This window comes from Suncus etruscus, chromosome 5, assembly GCF_024139225.1.
Source record: "Suncus etruscus isolate mSunEtr1 chromosome 5, mSunEtr1.pri.cur, whole genome shotgun sequence".
Lineage (NCBI taxonomy): Eukaryota > Metazoa > Chordata > Mammalia > Eulipotyphla > Soricidae > Suncus > Suncus etruscus.
This window is the reverse complement of record NC_064852.1, coordinates 134,719,691-134,744,444: the sequence shown is the minus strand read 5'-3', so window position 1 is coordinate 134,744,444 and position 24,754 is coordinate 134,719,691.

Sequence of the window (24,754 nt, the reverse complement as noted above, 5' to 3'; positions counted from 1 at the left end):
GTTCCATAAAATGCTTAGATTTCAAAACTTTTTAGTAAAAGCTCCTGAACTAACCTCTTTTTATTCTGAGAACGAGACTGAAATTAACCTTGAAAAGTGTAGGTTACTTGGGAGATAGCTAACTCTATCACAAAATGGTTATGTGATGTAAGAAAATATACTTTTCTATGTAAATTATTTATATGGTATGCACCAACAAAACGATTTAATCTAGCTGATGCATACTTTCTTTCTCTTTGCTATTAATTTTTTCAAAAAATATGTATACATACTTAAAAACCAAGTTGCAAACATGTTTGTAATTGGGTTTCAGTTATACAAATAAAAAAATGATCATCCCCCTTCATCAGTGCAACATTCCTACCCCAATGCCCTCCATCTCCATCCTCTCTGCACCTTGCTTGCATTCAAGAGAGGCATTTTATTTCTCTCACTTCCTACCATTGTCCTGGTAGTTGTCAGTGCAGTCATTTCTCCAACTTGAACTCACCACTCTTTGTGGCAAACTTCAGATTGAGACTGGACCTTACAGCTCTCATTTTTATTTTCTCTATGTATTATTTCAAAAATGGTTTTAACTTTTCTTAAAATCCTTAGATGAGAGACTATTCTGTATCTATCTCTCTCCTGACTTATTTCACTCAGCTGAAAAGATTCCATGTCCATCCATGTATAGGGAAATTTTAAGACTTTATCTCTCCTGATGGCTGCATAATATTCTATTGTGTATATGTACCAAAGCTTTTTTGTAGCCACCCATCCATTGAAGAACATCTGGTTTGTTTCCAGATTCTGACTATTGTAAATAGCACTGCAATGAATATAGGCAGCAGTAGGCATTTTAGTGTTGTGTTTTTGTGTTCCTAGGGTATATCCCTAGGAGTGGTATTTCTGGGTTATATGGGAGCTCAATTTCCAGTTTTTTGAGAAATATTCATAATGTTTTCCAAAAAGGCTGGACTCACTGGCATTCATTCTCACAAGCAATGAATGAGTTACTTTCTCTCCACATCCCTGCCAGTTTTATTGTTCTTATTCTTTGTGAGGTGTGCCAGTCTATGTGGTGTGAGATGGTACGTCATTGTTTTGATTTGCATCTCCCTGATGATTAGTGGTGTGGAGCATTTATTCATGTGCCTTTTGGTCACTTGTTTTTCTTCTTTTGAGAAATTATCTGATCATTTCTTTTCCCCATTTTTATGGCATTGCATGTTTCTTTATTGTTAATTACTGTCAATACTTCATGATATGAAACAACCAAATCAACCCCTTTGTTTTGATTATAACACATTTGTAATTTTCTACCATTAGTTTGTTGCCCATTGGTTAGAACAAAAAATTGAAATAAATTTTATAGAATATGATTAAAATGTTCTAATATTCTTAAAAATACTTTACCTTACTGTTATTGTATGAATTCTAACTCAGTGCTTTTTTATTTGGGCACAACTGAAATTAATTGTATGTTTGGGAAACAGTCTCTGAATATTCAAGTCTATTCCATTGATCTGGAGGTCACTCTTTATTCCAATATCATGCTATTTTAATGACTACTGCTTTGTAGTAGAATTTAAAGTTGGGGAAATAGATGACTCCCATCTTCTTTTACCTTAGGGTTAGGGTTGCTTTAGCTATTCTGGGCATTATTGTTTCAAATGAATTTCAGAAATGTTTTATATGCTTCTTTGAAGAATATCATAGGTATCCATAGAGGATTTGCACTAAATCTGTACAAAGCTTTGGAAAGTATTACATTTTTAATGATATTAGTCCTCTCAGTCCATGAGCAGGGTATGTGTTTCCATTTCCTTGTGTCCTCTGCTATTCCTTAAATATATAATAACTTATATTTAATAATTATTATCTAAGTTTAATAAAATATTAGCTTTGTGAGGGTAAAAATATATTTTACTCACACATATTTTATATTAGAGAAATGTAAAAAATGTATGATACATAATATTGTTATACTCCTTGGTAATTCTTACATTTCTAGTTGAAGACTAAAGGAAAATATTAGAATAATTCAAATAAAGAAATATAATTTTATGATTTGGGGGTATTTTACACAAAACAAAAATAAAAGAACCAGGAATAATAAGTGACTTGTGCTTCATTTCCATTAACTCATTCCCAAACTCAACACTAAAGACAGAGGACATAGGGAACCCAGATATATCTTCTTAAGCTGTTAGATACATAACTAAAACTTGTATGATTGCCTGTAGTTTTGAATGCTAGTTTAATAAGCAATACTCACAGACCCATCTACACTCTGACTTAGATGTGATTTACCGTCTTATTTTATAAATTATTAAATATTTAAAATGTTATTCTTTATTCATGATTTCATTTACTCATTTTGTAATTATACTCATTTTTACTCATGTTGCTTTGGATAGTAAACTTTCAGTTTTCTTAAATTCCTGATGATATTCAAAGGTGAGGCTTTCCATGAAATATATGTTTGTTAAATTTCATTCATCAAAATATTGTTTGGTGTCTTTTAAAAATCAATTTTTAAGATAAAAATTTTTCTCAATTTGTTGATTATGAAGTTTTATTAGAATTATGTAATTGTAAAAGTAATTATAAAGTTTGCCACATCTATGTGAGAGGAAAAAGCTATTTATTTTGTTCCACTGAGAAACTAGCAGAAACAATGATTTCTGTCCCTCAATAAACTAGTTGTAGAAGACATATGAATTCATTAAGCAAAGGAGCTTCTTTTAAAAATGCCAAGCTATTTTATTACATTCAACAAATGACCCCTGTCTTTTTAATACTTTTTATTTTATTAAGCGTAGGAGTAAAAAATAGTTTTAGGTGACACCATATTTGTTAAATGCTTTATAATACAAACTAGAATTATACATTTATATTAGGATTATTTTTCATAATAATGAAAAAAAATAAAATGACATAAATTTACCTTAGGCCTAATATGGAATAGGGTTTATTCTTTTTACCTACACTTCACTGCTTTTTGCTAGTTTTGCAAAGGAAAATGGTGATCCCATTACTTTGCACCTGGGGAAAAACCATGCAATTTGATTCTCTCAACCATGAAATTTGTATGTATGTTAAATATTAGAGTATACACTCTTTTGCTTAGAAGTTTCATTGTCTTATATCAGGTTACAGAATAAAAGCTGATTTCCATATTTCAATGACTATAACTCTTGATTGACATAACATATTAAACTATATTTCATTTTAAAAAATATCTCCATTAAATGTCAATTGACTTTTATGACTTTCTAAAGTTATAATTTAGATAGTTTGCTGTAATTTATTCAATCTCTATGCATTTATCCAATTCTGTTTAATATATTTTTAATACTTTATTTGGATCATTTGCTTTTTCTACATAATATCGAACTCATGTAAGATTTTAAAAATAAAAAAAAAGTGTGTAAAATTATAATGAGACTTCATGTGTTAGCTCTCTCAGTGATACTTGAAATTATATTAAGACAAAGAAATGTCAGGTGTCAGCAAACAATTTAGGAGAGATTTCAGGTGATTATAGTCTTTAAAAATCCTATGAATTTGTATCACAAAGTTGTCGCTTATTTTCCTCTGTATTCCTGCTCTATGGACAATATGCATTTCATTTTGTCCTGGAAATTTCTTAGGAAAAAAATTGGTTCTGATAAAAAATGTTGATGTTTTTCAAGTAAATGTAAAAAGAGGAATCGGTGAATATAAATAGAGATTATGACAATTGCAATGTAAGCAACAGAGCAAAGTTTGATCATATGGTACCATGAGTCCCCTGAGTGATCCCTGAGTACAGAGAAATAAATAGCCTCTGAGCACTTCCTGAGTGTGGCCCAAATAAACCTTCCCACAATATCAAAATAATATACCTACAGACATATTAATGTGAAATGTCATGCATGAAAATCATATTATTGATTCAAATAAGAGTTCATATCAAGATAATGAACTTGATTTGTTTTCTTAATAAAGAAGTAGAGAAAACACACATAAAATACTCTCTGAATTATTTGTTGCCAAATGTATAATATAGAGTACTAGGTAGATTTTATAATTAAACACGAGTTATATTTAAAGCTATTTTTGTCTGATGAAGTGTAAATAAATCATATATGGATGCAATACAGCATATCTTAGATAACATTATGTGATTTTATTTTATAGATAAAACAGTAATTCATGGTTTTGCATTTCCAAGATTTGACACTTATTATTGGGCACAATTATTTTACAGTTTGGAGGAAGGACATTATTAAAATTTTCTTTTAAAATTTTTGAATTGTTCAATTATTAAAACTTCATTTTTATATTTTAAATCAGAAATATAGAAACATCTGGGGCTAGGGGTGTAGTTAGTCATCTTTACTGTGTTTATATTGTTCCTATTAATCTAAAAAAACATTTAAAGCATATGCCTATAATAAAAAATTGAAAGTGCCAGTGATTTTAAGATAAGGAATTCCTATTTACTTAATTGTTCTAGATAAAAATAAATCCCAAACACAGACAAGAGTAGTTCTTTTTCTTTCTTTTTATTTTGGTTTTTGGGCCACACCCAGTGACACTCAGGGGTTACTTGTGGCTACGCCCTCAGAAATCACTCCTGGCTCAGGGGACCATATGGGATGCTGGCGGGTCGAACCTCAGTCTGTCCTAAGTCAGCTGCATGCAAGGTAAACACCCTACCACTGAGCCACAGCTCTGGTCCCATATAGGAGTAGTTCTGAATCTAAAACAGTAAAAAAGAAACAAACTGCAATATATTGTTATTTATGAACTTTCATCTGTTTCTATAATAATGCCTCTCTTAATATGAAATATTTGTTGAATTTTTATAATGATTTATTTAGCACAAAGTGAAGACATGGCAACAACACAAATGTATAGTGATAAAAACATGTAATCAACAAAGAAACTGTGGTATATACACACAATGAAGAATGGAACTGGTGGGATCCTGCTAAGAGAAATAATTCTGAGAGTGGTATCACTAATCTGTGGCATATCAAAAAATAAAATAAAGGACTAGACAGTATAAAATTCTGGAAAACACTTGAATTTTGATTGCAAAACTATGATTTCAAAGCTAATATTACCAAACAGTTTGTGGAAGGAAAGAGTAGTAAGTTGTAGAATAGAGATGACTGAAGGGTAGAGGTGAATGTCAGAGGCATAATAGAGGTATAGGAATAGTGAGTTTGTTCATCAAAACCATAAAAGTTTAAACTATTTTAAAGTTTTTACCTAAGTTAAATAATAAAATAAAAATAAAGTCCAACAATTATGGTTAAAATTAATTCAAATACAAGTCATCAAAAAAGCCATGGTTACAAAATGAAGATCAGTTATATTTAAGAAAATGTATAACTGTATTTTAAATAAATATTTTCTGTAACTAAAAGTTATGGAAGGCATAAAAATATTTTCCCATAAAGAGATTAAACACTTACCTACATATTTGAAGTATCAGAGGGTTTGACTTCTAAATTAATTGTAATGATGTGTGATTTAGGAAGAAATTATTTAGCCTCTGGATGACAGGTTAGCTTATAAAATTAAAAATCAAAATTAAAAGATATTAAAAATTATAACACCATTTTTCAAGGAATCATAAATGCTCTCATATCATTCTCCTAAAGAACTGGAATTTTATATCTATGTATATATAATTTTAATTTAAGTACTATAATTTACATTTTTATCATAGTTTATTCATTCAATAACTCAATATTCCAATAGCAATCACACCACCTGTGTTGAACTTCCCTACAACAAAGGCCCCAGTTTCCCACTTATCCCTCAATTATGGCCCCTTAGCAGTCACAAACAAATTTACTTTGGAGTGTTACAACAAAATGCAAATAAAAATTATCAGAAAATCGTTCACTAAAATTTAATTTGTAACCATTGTTTGAACATTTGCAAATTGTTGATGGTGGCTAAATATTTTGTGTTGTTTTGCTAATAAAGCTTAGTGTACTTCTAAACAAATTTACCCTCAAATTTGCTGTGCTCCTCTAGACTGGTAGTATTGTAAGATATGGAACTGCAATGCTGAGCTGTTTATAGACCAGAGGAGATCCAGTGTGGAGTTCCTGGACCTCTCTGGTAGGGATGGGAATCTGCTGGCCACCATTCTGAGAAAGTCTCAAGAGTTTTCTTCCCAGAGGCAAATTTATCTATCATTATCAGTGACTTCACTTCTTTTCCTTATATTTATATTTTATGGATGTTCACAGTACCCATAGAGAATATTTTTATTTTAATTTTGAATAAAATTTAATTTTCATTATTAATATATAGAAGCAAATAAATAAATGCAATAAATTAATTTAAATTAAATAAGCTCAACTTTCATTTCTAAATGGAACAGAATTAAGATAATGATGAAACCAACTCACTATTCATCATGCAACTAGTAACTCTACTCTTGTTGACAACCTCAAATATTTATTGTTTAGAGAGAGAAATAATTATTGTGCAATGTGTTGATACCCTAATAAGTATATTCTCAAAAATTTCAAGTGCTTTAATTATAAGTTAAACACAAACCCCAAGGTGCAAAGAGGTAACTTACTAAGGAGCCAATACAAATGTATACTGTTCTTGAAATTAAAGAGCTTTAAAGTGAGTACCAAGAGATTTCTTAAGAAGTAATTTTCTGTGCTGGATTAGGTAAGGTTCTTATAGTTCACTAATGTGTATCCCCTTAGAAATCTTATTATTTATTTAACTTTTTCTCTTGATTAAAATCCTTATAAGTCTTTGAAATAGAAAAAAAATTAAAGGATTTTAAAAGATTTATTATGACTATTTTAATAGAAATTTCTGATAAAGAAATGCTATTAAAACAGTTTAAATATATTTGACTACTTTACTAAATCATAAAGTATTCAGATTCACATGACTGTGTACATAGCTTTACTAGACTAAAAATAGATATAATAAGAAGAAATTTCTTTTAATACATCAAAAATCTTGATGTTGGAGTGACAGCGCAATGGGAAGGACATTTGCCTTGCATACAACCAACCCTAGTTCAATCTGCATCATACCATATTACCCCTGGAGACCACCAGGTATGATGCCTTAGTGCAGAGTGGAGTAATTCCTGAACAACATGCATATACTCTCCAAAATATTTTAAAATATTTTAGGCTGTAAATTTATTTCACAGAAGTGAGATCCCTGGTGCCTGCTAGGTATGATTCCCTGAGTACCTGAATACCACTGGTTGTACCCCTAAAAAATTATAATCAGTGTTGGGCTGTAAATTTTTTTCATAGAGGTCTTGATGTTAAAGCAATGGAAAAAATAAAGCTACTTAAAATGAACAACTTTCTAAGAAAATAAAGGGAAATATAAGTACAGCATTAACAAGCAGTAATTCACAGGATCAAGGAGGTAATCAGAGTTCCTCCCTCGATATTAGCTATGGATCTTTTGCATAGCTCTAATATTCTAAATGCTAAGTAAAATGCAAATCATGGCAAAATATTACTTATTATGTAGATAAATTTAACTTACTATTTAGATAGATTATTTATATATTATGTAGCTAAATTTAACATACATGAGAAGACATATTTCTGGGCTGGTATTTGAAATAAATTTCTTCTATGATTTAGTTTTTTAAAAAATAAACTGATATAGTTCATTAGGTGTTCAATTAAAGTGCTAAATATATCTTTTACAAGAATGCTTTTTGAAATAACTGATGACAAAAACCTAAATAATACCAATAAGACTATTTCTATATTATGCTGAAACAGGGCATTATATTTTTGTGATAACTAATTAAACTATTAAATTCTTTACATTTAATCATGACTTTATTTAAAATTAGTTGAATTAGTGGCATTCTAGTATGGTAGCATTTACTTCTTGCACAAATACGTGAGATGGAGGCTATTTTAATATAATTAATTTCATAAAATAAACTTTTTGTTAGGTAGTTAACCTAACAATAGTTAAACTTTTGTTAAGTAATTTCTTTATAAACATGCAAATTGAATAGCTAGACCATCAAAAACTCTTCTTTTAGAACAAATTTTTATACACCAATGTGTATGTGAAGCCACCTAATGTTCAGAAACAAAAGAAGCAACAGAATTATCAACTAGCAACAAGAGCTTACCAAACCTTCGAACAATGATTTAATGATCTCATTGTGATATGCAATCATTTTCACAAATTTACTTGTGCTCCTTTCTCCCCTCTTTTGTTCTTTTTAAATTATTTTGCTCCCACTTACCTGTAAACAAATGCATTCTGATCAAATATGTCAACTATGTGATATGTAGTCTTTAAATGACATTTTATATATAAACTCAATCTCTAATACTGTGCAAAATGCTCTCACTCTTGGTGGTTTATAGGGGATGATTATCTATTATGCTGTAAGCTCCTATTCAATAGAAATGGGGATGCAATAGTTTAGTGAGTCTAGGAATAAAGATTCTCAGAGATTGCTCTCTATGTCTTCTCTTTCCTTCTCTTTCCTCTCTGTCTGATTAGGGACCACACTATGGTGCTTAGGGCTTAATCCCGATTGTGCTCAGGATCATTTCTTTCAGGTTTCAGGAATCCTAAGGAGCACTCTAACACTGAACTCAGCAACTGTGTAAAATTAAAATGCCCTAGGCACTGTAACGTTCCTTCAGATCCATCATACTCTCTTTTTAAGCAAGCATGAGAAACTTTATTGATGGTGAAGTAAAGTCACACTCACTCATTAACATGAAATATACTTCATGCATGCATGCCCATATTCTAATAATCACCAACCTCTAAAAAATTCAGATAAAACTGAAGACATAATTTTTTTTCTAAAAATGTAAATTGATCCAAACAGGCTATAAGAGAACCATAGTTTTTTTTAATATATCTTTTGTTTTTATAAATAGGTAAAAAAAAATAGGGTTTTTTTTTATAGGTAAAAGCCAGAAATATTCAAAGTGATAAAATATGATAGTTGATATTTGAGTGATTCTTCTTGGACTCATAATTGCTTAGTGAGAGTTAAAAAATGAATAGAACTGACCTTACTATGGTGGGTCTCTGGAGAGGGGTCCGGAGAGTGCTGAATGGTGGTGGGTGTATTATTGGAAAGTTATATGTATATAATGCCATTATTGATACTATTATAAATCATGGTGCTCATACTAATATTGTGTAATGAATTGAGACTATTACTCTGGGTTTAATTATAATTTTGTGTCAATATCTTTTACTTTATATTTTATTTAGTAACACATAAACTAATACTGAAATTGGGCTGGAGTGATAGTAGTGTGGGAAGGGTATATGACTTTCACATAGCCAACCTCGGTTTGATCCCTGGTATTCTGTAAGATATCCTAAGCTTGCAAAAGAAAAAGTGGGGTCGGAGAGCTAGGATGGCAGTAAGGCATTTGCCTTGCATGCAGAAGGACAGTGGTTCGAATCCTGGCATACCATATGGTCCCCTGAGCCTGCCAGGAGCGATTTCTGAGCGTGGAGCCAGGAGTAACCCCTAAGCAATGTCGGGTCCGACCCAAAAACCAAAAAAGAAAAAATACCTTGAGCTCCACCAGGAGTGATTATTGAGTGCAAAGCCAGAAATAATCCCTGACTATCACCAGGTATAGCTTCCAGAACCAAAATTAATGAAATTAATCAAATCAATTATAATTTCATTTCAAAGTGACTATGGTTAAAAATATAACATTGTCTGATTTAGTGAGTCACAAATACTTTCATAATTGCCTCTGGATCTCTTAAGTATACATACTAGAATACAATTTTAATTCAATTGACTTATTTTGCATATTGAAAGCAAAAATATAGATAATTTTCATATGCTAAGATATATGTACAACATATCATAATATCTGTTTTATTGCTTGGTTAAGAGTTACGTTCATGAGATGTGCAACTTTTGTTAGATCTTGTAGAATGTGCTAAAATTAAAATAGGTTCCTGATGTTGGAGTCCCAGCAATCCATACTGGCATTCCAGTATGGTCATCTGTGAAAATGCTTCTGAAATTAAGGCATTCGCCTTTAAGCAGCCTGCTCAAGATGACATTAAGCCTGGCACATATGCCCATATGGACCTGATCATTTACAATATTGTCGCTACAATTAGATTCACTGCAGACATACAAATACCCTTAGTTTTCTTCAGCTATTACCTGGTTTCAGACTCTTTAAAACAGGCAAACATGCATGGTTTTCTTAGGCAAGTATTAGGCTTCCCTCCCTTTGCAACAAGTAAGCATATTTAGTTTTGTTCTCATTCTTTTAACTTTGTTTCCCCTTTCTTTCTTTTTTTTTTTTTCAATCCTAGGAATCAACTAATAGGGATCAACTCCTAGGGAATCATCAATAGTCATGTGGGACTACTCACGTAGATCAGCAGACCAGAACATAGGATAGAATAGAGAAAGTAGAAGGAACTCAAGTTGCCTTTGGCCATCAGTGAGTAGTAGTACCAGCTACTCAGAAGGTCATCTCAGTCTCATTCTTTTTGATTCTGCACACCAGGTATTCTGGACCTATGGATGATACATCCTCAGAATTACTTATATTTTGAAGAAGTACATTTGTGTTTAAACTGTGAAACCCTATATTTATTTTGGAACATTTTAGATTTCACATTTTAGATTTTTGAAATAACCTAATTACGTAAACACATAGTACTGATCTCATTGCATCTAGTAGTGTTTAAGATGCTGCACAAACTATCTCTTTTTACTTTTTTTACTGTGTCATAACAATAGAGATGAAACAATAGAGTAAAACATGTCATTAACTAGATCACCGTGACATGATCTAACACTTTAATATTATTCTACTGCCAATTAAGTGTGTGGAATTTTAATTTCGTGTATTTAAGTTCTATATTTAAAAAATCATAGAAAGATAAGATTTTTATTCTTAAAGAAGTCTAAATATTTGTTTACTATTTGAAATCTTCAGAAAGTACTTTGTTGTTGTTGTTGTTGTTATTTGGGCCACACCCAGAATGCTCAGGGGTTACTTCTGGCTATGCACTCAGAAATCATTCCTGGCTGGGGGAATTATCTGGGATGCTGGGGATCGAATCTAGGTCTGTTCTGGTTCAGCCATATGCATTGCAAGAGCCCTACCGCTGTTCTATCACTCTGGCCCTTAAATAGTAACTTTTTAAGAAATATGCTGAAGTGGGTTCTTTTTTCAATAGAAATTTAATAATGTAGTCAATCAATATTTATAATTTGGTAGTATTTGGGAAATTGTTGGTTGTATATTACATATAAATTTAAAAAGTAACAAAACAGTCCATTATTATAGTTCAAATTTAGATTGTCTGGAAGTCATTAGAGAGAAATCTTGAGGGTTTCATTACTAGAGTTTATTAGATATGTTGGTGAAAACCAGGAGGATTCTTTATTATTCAATTTATCTTGGTTCAAGAATCTTCTTGTTTATATTTATTGCAACCCTAGGGCCTCTAGCTTGCAAAACATGTATGTACAAATATTTAATGAAAAATCCTTCATATTTTTAAATAAAATGGCTATGTATAATTAAAGTAGATATTACATAAATAAGGCATATTTTAGAATTGACAGTCACACTTTATTACTTTTTTCTAGTCCAGCTGGATGGTTTAATTATCCCCAGGCCTCTGATTTGATGCTTAAGAATAAAAACAAAAGTCAATATATTTATTTATATGTGGTATAATATTACCAAAAACATACTTTATAATAGTATTTTTTCAAAATTCTGCATCAATACACATGATACCAGACTTTTTCTATGTCTTATTTATTGATACTATCAACTTATATAGAATATACTTTAGGATCTGCATTGATCATCCACAGATATGTAATGGACCCCAAATAGAGCTTACCTTGATCATAGGAGGATAACTAACCTTGTGTAACATAAGAAATCCCTCAGTTCTGCCAAAATTTACCTTATAGAGACCATTTTTAGTTTTTTTTTTTAATATCACTCTATTTTTTTCTATCTGTGTGCTCATAGATATATGGAAAATTCTTGTTATTGAGTAATTTTCTTTACTTAATTTTGGGAAAGTCTTAACTGTTACTCTGGAATCATAGGTCCACTCTTGACATTGCAGATCTATGCTAGATTTTAGATTTAAGTCAATACTTCTCTCATGTGAGCTTCCATGACTATAGCCATGCATTCTTGGGGACCAGGTAATGCTAGAGATTAAATGGGGTCAGCTTCATGCAAAACATGTACATTAACTTCTATACTATCTTTGAGGCCCATTTAGCATTTTGATGCCTAAGAACTATCTTTGTAAAATCTTTATATTTAATTATATGCTGTCACTCTAAGCCATTCTTAGCATAACATCATATTTCTTTTCATACTCAGATTTCTAAAATATACTATTATCTGAATAATTGTAATATTCATAATATTGACAAGCATAAAATGACCATTTTAGACTTTCATACAGAGAATTATAGTTAAACTAAGAAAGTTGGATATTTTTTAAAAATTATTATCTTAAGGGAATGACAAAAATTAGTAAGAAATATAACTATATGAATATTGACAGGACCCCATATAAAACTAAGTTTGATTACCAGATGTAATGATAACTCAAAGTTACATCATCTGAGATGAGTTGATAAACTTTATCTGAGTTTCTAATTTCATATTGGGAATAAACAAGAAAATAAATATCACATACATCATTCCTTTGGTATCTAAAACTTACGTTTTAATGGAAATTATTGTCTATTCTTGTTTCTGACTTAAAATGTGTAAATATCACCAGTAATTTTATTATTTTAAGGTTCTCAAAAGTATGAACAAAAGAAAATTAAAAGTTTTAAATATTCAAAGTTAGTTTTCTAAATAATATTTAAAAATACAGAAGATATGTTTTTTGGGGCCGGAGAGATAGCATGGAGGTAAGGCGTTTGCCTTTCATGCAGAAGTCATCGGTTCAAATATCGGCAGCCTATATGGTCCCCCGTGCCTGCCAGGAGCAATTTCTGAGCATGGAGCCAGGATTAACCCCTGAGCACTGCCGGTTGTGACCCAAAAACCACAAAAAAAAATATATATGTATATATATATATATGTTTTTGTAAAATTATTGGCAATATATTGGTTTATAAAGATATATATATATATATATATATATAGGGTTTTCAAATATAGAGGTGCTTTACTAGATGAAGGGTATATGTATGTATATGTAACAAATCATGTCTCTGGTATTATACCTCATATAACATACCTGTAGTTTATTTGAAATATTTTATTTTATTGTTTTTTGGAGGATTTGGGGAGGGCCACTCCCGGTGATGCTCAGTGGTTTCTCCTGACTTTGGGCTCTGAAATTGCTCCTGGCTTGGGAGACCATCTAGGACTCTGGGGAATAGAACCACTGTTCATTCTAGGTCAGTCACATGCAAGGCAAACGCCCTACCACTGCACCACTGCTACGGCCCCAAAATATTTTATTTTTTACCATTTTTATTGAAGTATGGTAACTTATAAATTTTACATTTATATTTTTCAGCACTGCATCAACTACCTGAATACCTTTGTCCTTCTAAATAATGTCTCAGAAAATTCTTCCAATTCACCTCCCTATAGGACACCCAGCTGCTATTATTCAACAGCTTGGTACTTCTATTGAGATTCTTTAATTTCTATATTTTTTCACTTTCTATAGTTTTCTCATTTCTATTTTTATACTCCTTATATAAAAGAAAATGCTTTAATGACTACTTGTGCTACCATTTCTTCAAAATGAGATTGTTAAAAATCCTCACATTTGGAATCTCTAAGATTATTATTTGAGAGATTACAGATCAAGTTGTACTCCTAGAACCTTACACTCTATTACCTTCATTCACTAAACTGGGTGTGCCTTTAAATAGATTCCCCTTGGTATTTCCTGTGTTCCAAGTATAAATCTTTTCAGTTCAAATGATTGGGAGTCTCTGAGATGTTAGGCAATAGTATCACTCTTTTCCTTTTCTTTTTACCCAATGACTAGAAGTTTAATATGTGCTGTAAAAGATGTGATAAGTAGAGTTGTTACAGCCATATAATGCATGTAGTATAAGCAAAAGCAAGTGAGACTCGCTTGCTATAGAGATTAATGTGGTTCTGAAGGGCTAAATGGACTTTTAAACCTTTGCTTAGAGGATTTGAAATGTAGATGTGGGTTTGCCTAGATGACAGATAAAAGGTGTCGAGGATTTTCCTTCTATGCAGGTAGAATTAAGGGAGACTACTTCTGCTTCCAAAAAGACCTTGAAGATGTTAACCAAGAGGTGACCTCAACTGGAAAACCTGTTGAGATAAAAGAAGTTGAGCATGGAAATTCTATGTTAAACATTTTAGTAAAAACATTTTTTTTAGTATTTGAATTGAGACATTAAGAATGTATGTTCGGGGCTGGAGAGATAGCATGAAGACCTTTCATGCAGAAGGTTGGTGGTTCAAATCCTGGCATCCCATATGGTCCCCTGAGTCTGCCAGGAACGATTTCTGAGCATAGAGCCAGGAGTAACCCCTGAGTGCTGCTGGGTGAGACCCTAAAACCAAAAAAAAAAAAAAAAAAAAAAAGAATATATGTTCATTTAAAAATTAATAAGTAGGACTAGAATAAATGTACAAAGGTAGAAAATTTGCCTTGTCCACAGTTGACCCAGTTTAGATTCTCAACATCCAATATGTCCCTTGAACAGTGTCAGGAGTAATTCTTGAATATAGAAACAAGAGAAAGCCTTGAACATTGTCGAAGGTGGCCCAAAAACAAACAACTGAAAAAAAAAAAGAAAATTAATGACTGTCTAGAAAGCAGCATCAACATTATAAAAATAAGCTATTGTTACGCAGCTTAAAACAAATACAGTGATTATTTCTGGTAAGGGCAATATAGATTGTTATTATCCACTGATAGTTGATTGTTCCCACAAGTAAATAACACAGTAAATGTATGTAAATTTTACTTAATAGATTAATACAAGTAAATTTAAGAAAATATTCCTAGAATTTAAATTTTTTATGATTTAAGACATTTTTTTAATATTTTTGTTTGTTTGTTTTAGGGCCACACCCTGAAAACTCAGAGTTTACTCCTGACTCTGTGCTCAGAAATCGTTCTGGCAGGCTCAGGGGAGCATATGAAAACCCAGGAATCAAAACCAGGTCTGTCCTCGGTGAGCTGTGTGAAAGGCAAATGCTCTACTGCTATGCTATTTTTACAGCACAAGAATTAAAAAAATTTTTGACAGAACAACCAGTGCTTACTGTCTGCAAACTTTGAAAAAAGCTTAATAACTATAATCTGGATCATTATGTGCTCTCCAAAAAAATGTAGTTAAATTTATATGTTCCTCATCATTTAATAAATGAATTTAAGTTTACATTTTCCAAAAAACTTATTTTTCTCATATCCATGAAATGCTTCTAAGACACCATTTTGTGAACAAATAATGTAGCATAAAGAAAAACACGTGCAACATAAAATTTGTCATATGTTTCTGAACTCCTTACTATTGGATCCTAAATTAGTTTCATTGTAAATATTTTAAAAGATTAATGTTGATTCTATTGTATCATGGAGCCAATTTTCAAGGACACTATTATATGTATAACAAGAACATTAATTGCATATAGAAGAGTCAGTAAATCTGCATATTCTCAAATTTCATGTTACTTTCTGGGTATTAGAAAGAAACTAAGGAACAACCATTTTTCTCAACTTTACTCAATAAGCTTTAATATTTATGAAAATAATTTTTATCTAAACACAGTGATTACAGAAATGTTTCTGTTTGTATTTCAGTCATAAAATATACACCACAATTCACCAGTGTAACTTTCTGCTAGCAATGTTCTCATTTTTGTCCTCCCTCTCCCCTGCCTGTCTTTAGAACAGGCATTTTACTTCTCTCTCTCACTACCATTTTCATTGGAATGGTCCTTCCGGTCCTTATCTCTATTGTCTCTGGATATTATAACCATGCTTTCTTATATTTTTGTTATACCCCACAGATGATTGAAATTATTCTATGTATATACCTCTCTCTGACTCATTTAACTCAGCATAATAGTCTCCATGTCCATCCATGTAGAGAAAACTTTCATGACTTCATTTTTCGTAACAGTTGCATAATATTTCATTGTGTAGCTATACCTACCATTGTTGTCAGGCCCCTGGGTTGTTTCCAGATTCTGGCTATTGTAAATAGTACTGCAATAAACATAGTAGTGCAGATGGCATTTTATAATGTGTTTTTGTATTCCTAGGGTATATTTCTAGCTGTGGTTTTATTGGATCAATTTCCAGCTTTTTGAGAAATATTCATGATGTTTTCCAGAAAGGCAGACTAGATAGCTTTCCCATCTGCAGTGAATGAGAGTTCCTTTCTCCTTAGTTCCACCAGCACTGGTTGTTCTTGTTCTTTTTTTTTTTAATATAAATATTTAAGCACCATAATTACAAGCATGTTTGTAGTTGGGCTTCAGTTATAAACAGAACACCACCCCCCCCATCACCAGTGCAACATACCCACCACCAATTCTTCCCTCCTTCCTCACCCCTGACTGTATTCACGACAGGCATTCTACTTGTCTCATTCTTTAACATTGTCATGTTAGTTGTTAGTGTAGTTATTTCCCTAAAAGAGTTCACCACTCTTTGTGGTGAGTTTGTTCTTGTTCTTTGTGATGTGTGCCAGTCTCTCTGTGGTATGACATGATACCCCATTGTTATTTTACTTTGCATCTCCTTGCTGATTAGTTATGTGAAGCATTTTTTTATGTTCCTTTTGGCTATCTATACTTCTTCTTTTAAGAAATCTCTGTTTATTTCTTCTCCTCTTCTCCCCATTTTTTTATGGGGCTAGATTTTTTTCTTATTTAGTACTCTCAGTACCTTATATATCTTAGATATTAGCTCCTTATCTGATGGGTATTGGGTGAATAGCTTCTCCCATTCTGCGTGTTGCTTTTGTATCCTAGTCACTGTTTCCTTTGAAGTGCAGAATTTTCTTATTTGTAGACTGATTTGTTAATCTCAGCTTCCACTTGCTTGGAGAGTGGTGTTTCCTCCTAGAAGATGCCTTTCTTAATGTCATGGAGTGTTTTGCCTATGTTTTCTTCCTATATGCTTTATAGTTTGGGTTTGCTACAAGGTCTTTAATCTTTTGATTTGACCTTTGTGCATGGTGTTAGATAGCATTCTGACTTCGCTTTTTGCATGTCACTGACAGTTTTCCCAACACCACTTGTTGAAGAGGCTTTTCTTTGTCCATTTTGCTTTTCTTGCCCCTTTATCAAAAATTAATTGATTATATGTCTGGGGATCATTCTCAGAAAACTCAAGTCTATTCCATTTATCTGAGAGTATGTCTTTATTACAATATGTTGCTTTTTTAAATTTATTTAGTTTTGGTTTTGGGGCCACACTCGGTAATGCTCAGGGGTTACTCCTCCTGGCTATGCATTCAGAAAAAGCTCCTGGCTTGGGGGACCATATGTGACTGTGAGATCAAACCCAGGTCCGTCCTGGGTCAGCTGTATGCAAGGCAAATGCCCTACTGCTGCGTTATCTCTCTGGCCCCAATATCATGCTCTTTTAATGATTATTGCTTTTTAGCACAATTTAAATTTAGACAAAGTGATGCTGTAGGAAGAGGGGACAGCCTTGTCTTGTGCCAGCTTTTAAAGAACCCATAGAAAGATCATTTAAAAGCCTACTGCCTCATGTGAGAAATAGATAACATGAAATTAAGAGGGAAGAAAATTATTAATAGCTACTCAAACTAGAGATTTTTTGCATTTAAAAATGAGACTTTAGAGGGGCACATCTGGTGGCACTCAGATGGCCTCTTCTCAGAAATCGCTGTTGGTAGGCTCAGAGGACCATTTAGGATGCCAGGGATTAAACTGGGTTGTCCCAGGTCAGCAGCGTGCAAGGCAAATGCCCTGCCTCTCTGTTCTATCACTCTAGCCCCTAAAAAATTAGACTATTAAATTTTACATTTATTATTTTAACTATATCAGATTTTTGCATGCATTTATTAAAATTTGTAATTTTGAGTTTTCTTAATGTTGTCTAATTGATAGTATAAACTTAGAAAATAGTTTTTTGTTGTCATAAATTTATTTTACTCTCTATTGCACTATTTATACTCATATTGTTTTCTTCTATTTTATCTAAGGTTCCATCTTTCTATTTTTATTATTTTATGTGTTTTTATTTATAATTGTAGTCATATTTATATTTATAATAGAAATTATAGAATATAGTATCAGTTATATTTAAAAATTATTTTTAAGAATTAAGCTATAAGAATTAATGAAAGGTTTTATGTATATTCATATAATTATCAGATTATGTGAAATCTTATAAGAAAATTTATTTGTGGGGGTAATATTTGGGCCCTAACTCATTGATAAAGATTTACTCCTGCCTCTGCATACTGAAGAAGCACTCCTGGAGATAAGAGGGACCTGGTGGCCTGTGTTCAATGTAAATACTGTATACAATGTACTATCTCTCAGGCTCCAAAGTTTATTTAAAGAATCAAAATTTTTTTAAATTTAAGGTAGGAATTTTTCACTGTAATCCAAATAGTGAGTAACCTATGAATAGCCTTGTGAAATTAATTGAAAATTTCTTCTGTAGTCCAGCACACAATAAATGTGTATCTCAGTTGAAGGCTCTCCACAATCTACTATTGAGAATTTAATCTTCTAACTGATTGTCAATGTCTACCTCATAATGCTCCTGTTGAAATTAACCTGTTGAAATGAATTAATCAGTTTCTGTGGACATACGTTTTTTTTTTCTTTTCTTTTTTTTTTTGTTTTTTTGTTTTTGGTTTTCGGGCCACACCCATTTGATGCTCAGGGGTTACTTCTGGCTAAGTGCTCAGAAATTGCCCCTGGCTTGAGGGGACCATACGGAATGCCAGCGGATCAAACCGCGGTCCGTCTAATGCTAGCGCTTGCAAGGCAGACACCTTACCTCTAGTGCCACCTCACCGGCCCTGGACATACTTTTTTGATATACAGTCTTTATCACATATTAGGTGTTATTTAAAAGCATGGACATTAATCTTGGACACATATGCCTAAGATATGCCTTTGCAGGCACAGTTCTAAAGATGGGGTAAATAGGCTGTTGTGTTCAAGAGAAGCTGAAGATTTAAAAACCTTCCTAACTTGACCACTTCTCTAGTTCAGATTCACACTCCTTTCTTACTAGCATCTCAAATGTGGAGGGTTAATTAGACTCTATTGGACACCTTTAGCAAAGACTGTCCAATTTCAGTAAGGCTGTCCTTTAATTGCTAGAGATGAGAATTTATTAAATTTTATCAGAGGGTTTCCAGGTAGTTTTGTCTGTGAAATATTGCTGAATTTAAACCCATTATTGAATATTTTCAAGGCCAACTGAAGGAACTACCCAAACCAGTGAATTCCACACAATTTTTGTAATTACATTTTCTTTCATTATTTTTTAGAATTTTAGTAAGGACTTCTCCAGCTATCTGTGTCTCATTCCATCTATTGTAAGAGAAACTCTAAACATCCCCTTGCAGCATACTTGAGGACTTTTAGACAACTACTTTATTCTTTCTAAAAACACAGTGAGACAAAGAGTAGAGGTGATGAAGAGTTGGAAGTGATCCTGAGAAACTAAAGAAACATAAAAAGAGGAAAGTCACAGAAAGAAAAACCTTTTGATGAAAAAGAAACTGGTTACTACTCTATACTAGTAAAGATCAATACAGCTGAGAAACACTGGAGGAAACTCAATCATTTCACAGGGAAATTGATGATTGTGGAAATATATTCTCAAAATATAGTCTGACATTTTAAGCAATAGAAGTGTGAAATTTTGCCTTTTTGAAGATTCCCTGGATACAGTTCACTGATGTTGCAGAAACCTCTGGGAAGAATTTTGACCTTTTTAAATTTTTCCTTAAAAATGATAATTTTCCATTCTTTGCTTACAATTAAATCTTGCTCTCTGCTATGTACCAGTTGTACTTCTTTTTATACCCTGTAAATAAATTTTTGCAAATATTTGTTGATTGTTAATTTTGTGCTCACCTTGTATTTCACATCTTTGTTAGCTTGCTTATACCCATTCCCATTTCTTGTGTGAAATATTTTATGTAAACTTCAGGGTCTAGTGCTCTATTTCTTATGTATGATATATATCATTATGTATACATAAGTATACTTAATGTAGATTTGCCTCTGTAACCCAGGATTTTATCTTCACTGTTGTCTTATTATATGTTATCCACTAACCACACAGAACTCCTAGAGGGAAAAATATGATAAAAGACAATCATCTGTACACTCTTGTTGCTATACCTGACAAGTTACCTTAAAGTTACCTTTATCTGACTGTAAAAAAAAAGATACCTTTATCTATATTAACTGTCTTATAGAGCATTAAGTTTCTATGTAGACTGAGAGTTAATGTAAAGGTTATATCACCTCTGAAATTAAACACAATATTGTAATGTTAACAAAACCTTTTCTGTTTGTTTGTTTGTTTTTGGGTCATACCTGGCAGTGCTCAGGGGTGACTCCTGGCTCCAGGCTCAGAAATTGCCCCTGGCAGGCTCGGGGGATCATATGGAATGCCGGGATTTGAACCACCGTCCTTCTGCATGCAAAGCAAACACCTTAACTCCATGCTATCTCTCCAGCTCCAATAAAACCTTTTATATAAGTTCCTAATGTTGCAATCTTTAGTTTTTTTAAAAAGTATTTACTTATATTATTTAATCTTATTTTTAAGGATGCTTACTCTAAGCCAGATTTAGAAGTATTGCTAGTTTAAAAATATATCGCCAGATTTAGATGATATATTGAAAACATACACTAAATTCATGAAACTAAATATTCAAAATATTGAACACTAAAGATGTTTTTTTATTTGAGATATATATATATCCTAACTATCCCATAGAACTTGCTTTTGATAAAAATAAATTATGAAATTAAATTCAAATAAAACTGTTATTTATCTAAAATTCAAATTTAACTGGGTACTTCTTTTTAACTGAATAGTTTCATACTTTTGTTAACTAGTTTGCATACTCATTCTCATTTTCAACTTATTTGTACTCTAATCATTCTCACTTCAGGGGAGTATCATTTTTAGCTATTTGATGTTTGTAACTTGGAAAAGTGTATGAGTATTTGGATGTACATTGATATCTAACTTTAATAATTATCTAATTTTTAAATATTGAACTTTTCTTTTTTTTTATTTGATGCTCAATACTTATATCAGTCTCTGAGCTCAATGATCATTCCTAATTATGCACAGGGGTGGTATTGAAGATCTAGGAAGGATTAGCAGTAGATAAGGCAAATGCCTCAGCCTGTATTTTTTTCACTTCTATACATTTATTTTTAATAGTTAGTTACTCATTGCATATGAATTTCATTTTGTGCAATATATGTGGATTTACCTTAGTATTGTTTAGAACTGATACCTATTGTTTTAGTATCATATGACCAAGAAGATAACTAAAGATAAATATTTATTTGTAGAATAATATGGTTATGCAAGAGTGATAACTTAAAATTTTAAGAAAGTGTTTTTGAGGAATAGAATAATAAATTAGAAAAGTAGAGGGCAAATGAATTGACACACAATAATAGTGATTCATAAGTCTAGAGAAAAATAAGTGAGTTAAATTTCCTTTATTTAATGTTTTTTCACTTATTAACATAAGTTGATTTTTATTGAAAAACAGTTTAAACAAGAGTGGGTGTGGCGAGAGAAAAAAAATACTATAGGCTTAACCAAGTCAGTCTACTTTTTCATCTTAGAGAAAAGTTCAACATAATTTTAGTCATCAAATAATTCTGGGAAAGCAAATTATTTCAGAGTTTGGCAAGTGACTAAGTTGGCAGGGAGAGGAACAAATGGATCTGCTGAAGGTTTGGCCAAGTTTGTGCTAAGTTGCAAAAATTTATTAGTCTTTTCCAATTTTTAATGCATGATAGTTAAAACTATTTGTGCCACCTTGTTTTGTTGCTATTGAAAATAAAATATTTTATTTGTTATTAAAAACCTCATTGTAGAGAAAGAAATGATGAAGTTCTATTAAGATATTCATACTTTAAAAGTTTATAAACATTAATACAGCCTTTGAGCAAATGCTTTTTTTGGTGCTTTTCATATCACTGAAAGTTTATTACGATTTTTTGGCATTAGAACAGATTTCTTAGTATTTTTGACATAAAATATAATTTTTATAGTTCAAAGAAGTTTCTGGTCTCAATTAAATTTTGAGAGATAGTAGCTGGGGCATTAACATTTTGTTTCATGAAAGAAGTTTTACAATTCTGCAAATATGATAGTGAAAGACCACTTTTGTCAAACAATGTAGTTCACTATTTGATCTATGTTCAGTCATTCAACCATTTTTTAAGGTGCTGGGAATTGTATTCAATAGGTAAAATCATATACAGTTGAATTCTTCTAAAGAATCCCAATCAGTGCCACAGAAAGTAAAATAATTCCTTTAAGAAATATTTACAGGGCCCGGAGAGATAGCCCAGCGGTGTTTGCCTTGCAAGCAGCGGATCCAGGACCAAAGGTGGTTGGTTCGAATCCCGGTATCCCATATGGTCCCCTGTGCCTGCCAGGAGCTATTTCTGAGCAGACAGCCAGGAGTAACCCCTGAGAACCGCCGGGTGTGGCCCAAAAACCAAAAAAAAAAAAAAAAGAAAGAGACTTAAAAAAAAAAAAGAAATATTTACAATATTTAAATAATTATTTAATACAATAAAAATGTGGACACTTTCTATATAGTAATAGAAACTCAGAATGGAACTAAGATCTAGGAGTGTTTTGTCAAAGTTGCAACTATGTCTTCAAGTCTGAGTGGTGACTAGAAGTAGAAATATTGTACCAGATTGAATGGGGTTACTCTTGGCAATGCTTAACCTTATTCCTGGTTCTGCTTTCAAGGATCACTCATAGAGTGCTCAGCAAAGTAAGTGCCAGACCTTTTGTACTATCTCACAGTCCTTGAAGAAAAAGATCTTTTAAAGGCATGATTAATAAGGAATTCAAAAGAGTAAAAAAAAAAATAAAGAAAAACTACTAAGTGTTGGAAAAAGAGTGCTTGATTTATGTACTGAAAAAGATTCAATCAGAACTGTCTCACAATGTCAAATGGGAATTTGAAAGGTCACTTAATGACCTACAAATGGAATGAGAAGTCTTGCTCACTCTCATAAATTTTAAGAGAAAAAGAATAGCTAAATAAAAAATTAACTGTCTAGTTTCTGGGCAGAATGTAGAGAATATATAATATAGAACTTGATAAGTTTGAAGGCTAGCCCCAGTTTTCTGCAAATTGAAATCATAGTTATCAGTAGTTTCTGGGCAATAGCAACAGGTAAAGCTATAAGCACTAAATACAATCCTAGGCTAGAGGTCACAGGATGACTCTGGAACTTATGTTGAACTTCAGAGGGGAAAAAAACCCTCGATCTTAGAGTCTTAAGATCTAAGATTTTATAGATCTTAGAGTTATCAGTTTAGACACTTTGTGGAACAGGAGGGCAACTAAATTTAAGAGATCTAATCTCCTAAAAACCATCAATAGCCATAAAGATGAATGTTAAGGGTTTTTCTCATAGTCTTCTCACTATTAGCTCCAGATAGAAATGGACTGATATAAGAAGTTGTTTTGTTTAATAGAGTGCACTTTAGTTTTTTAGATAAAATTTTAAAGGAATGTTGTTCATTTAGTTTGAACAAGTATAAAACAAAAAGTTGGAGATCCCCAACTTTCTGCATTTAAAATATAGGCAGAATGATCTCTATAGATGCAAATATTTATTATTTAAATCTAGTTTAGGACATAACCAGTGGCAAAACCATAAAACATTGTAAAGATCAAGACTTTATTCAGAAGAGGTGATTGACTAGTTATCAGAAATATTATAGATGTTTGTCACAAGCCTTATATTTTTAAGTATTTGACTGTAGCTCTACACTGATTTCTATGCTATTACTGTATACTATTTGTGTGGAGGGAAAATAATTGTATTCCTTTATATATCTGCTTTGTCTAGTAAAAAGTTGTAAATTTTGCTTATTTTTGGGGGGGAAAGAGAGGCACATTTTTGGGTCATTCCCAGTGTTTCATAGAAAACATTTCTGGCTCTACACTCAGGGGTAACTCCTGGAGATGTTCAGAGAACCATGTGGATACTCCTTGTACTACTCAGGGAACTAACCTGTGCTGGGTATTGAACCTCGGCTACACAAATACAAATAAATATTTTATTTCTTCCCTTTGCAAATCTTGGTCTTGACTTTTTTATTTATTAGCACTTTGAGGTTTTCTGAATGTGTTAATGACTGTGCTTATAAATAGGTCCGTTTATAAACCTAAAGTCGAATGGCTGTTTAATCCAAAACATTCAAGTAACAGTTATGTTTATTAGTAAAAAAAAATTCCTGAATACAAAATGGGTAATAATTTGAGTAAATTTTTTCCAGATACGACATATGAATTGTCAATATGTATATGAAAATGTATTCAATATTAGTAGTTATCAGGAAAATGTAAACAAGTACCATAACAGATGCCAGTTTATATTAATAAATGACTGCCATCAATAAAGGGCAGGGAATAATGAGAATGTGGAAGAAAATATAATTTGAGTATAATTTACACTTATTTAAATTTTATTATTTTATTATT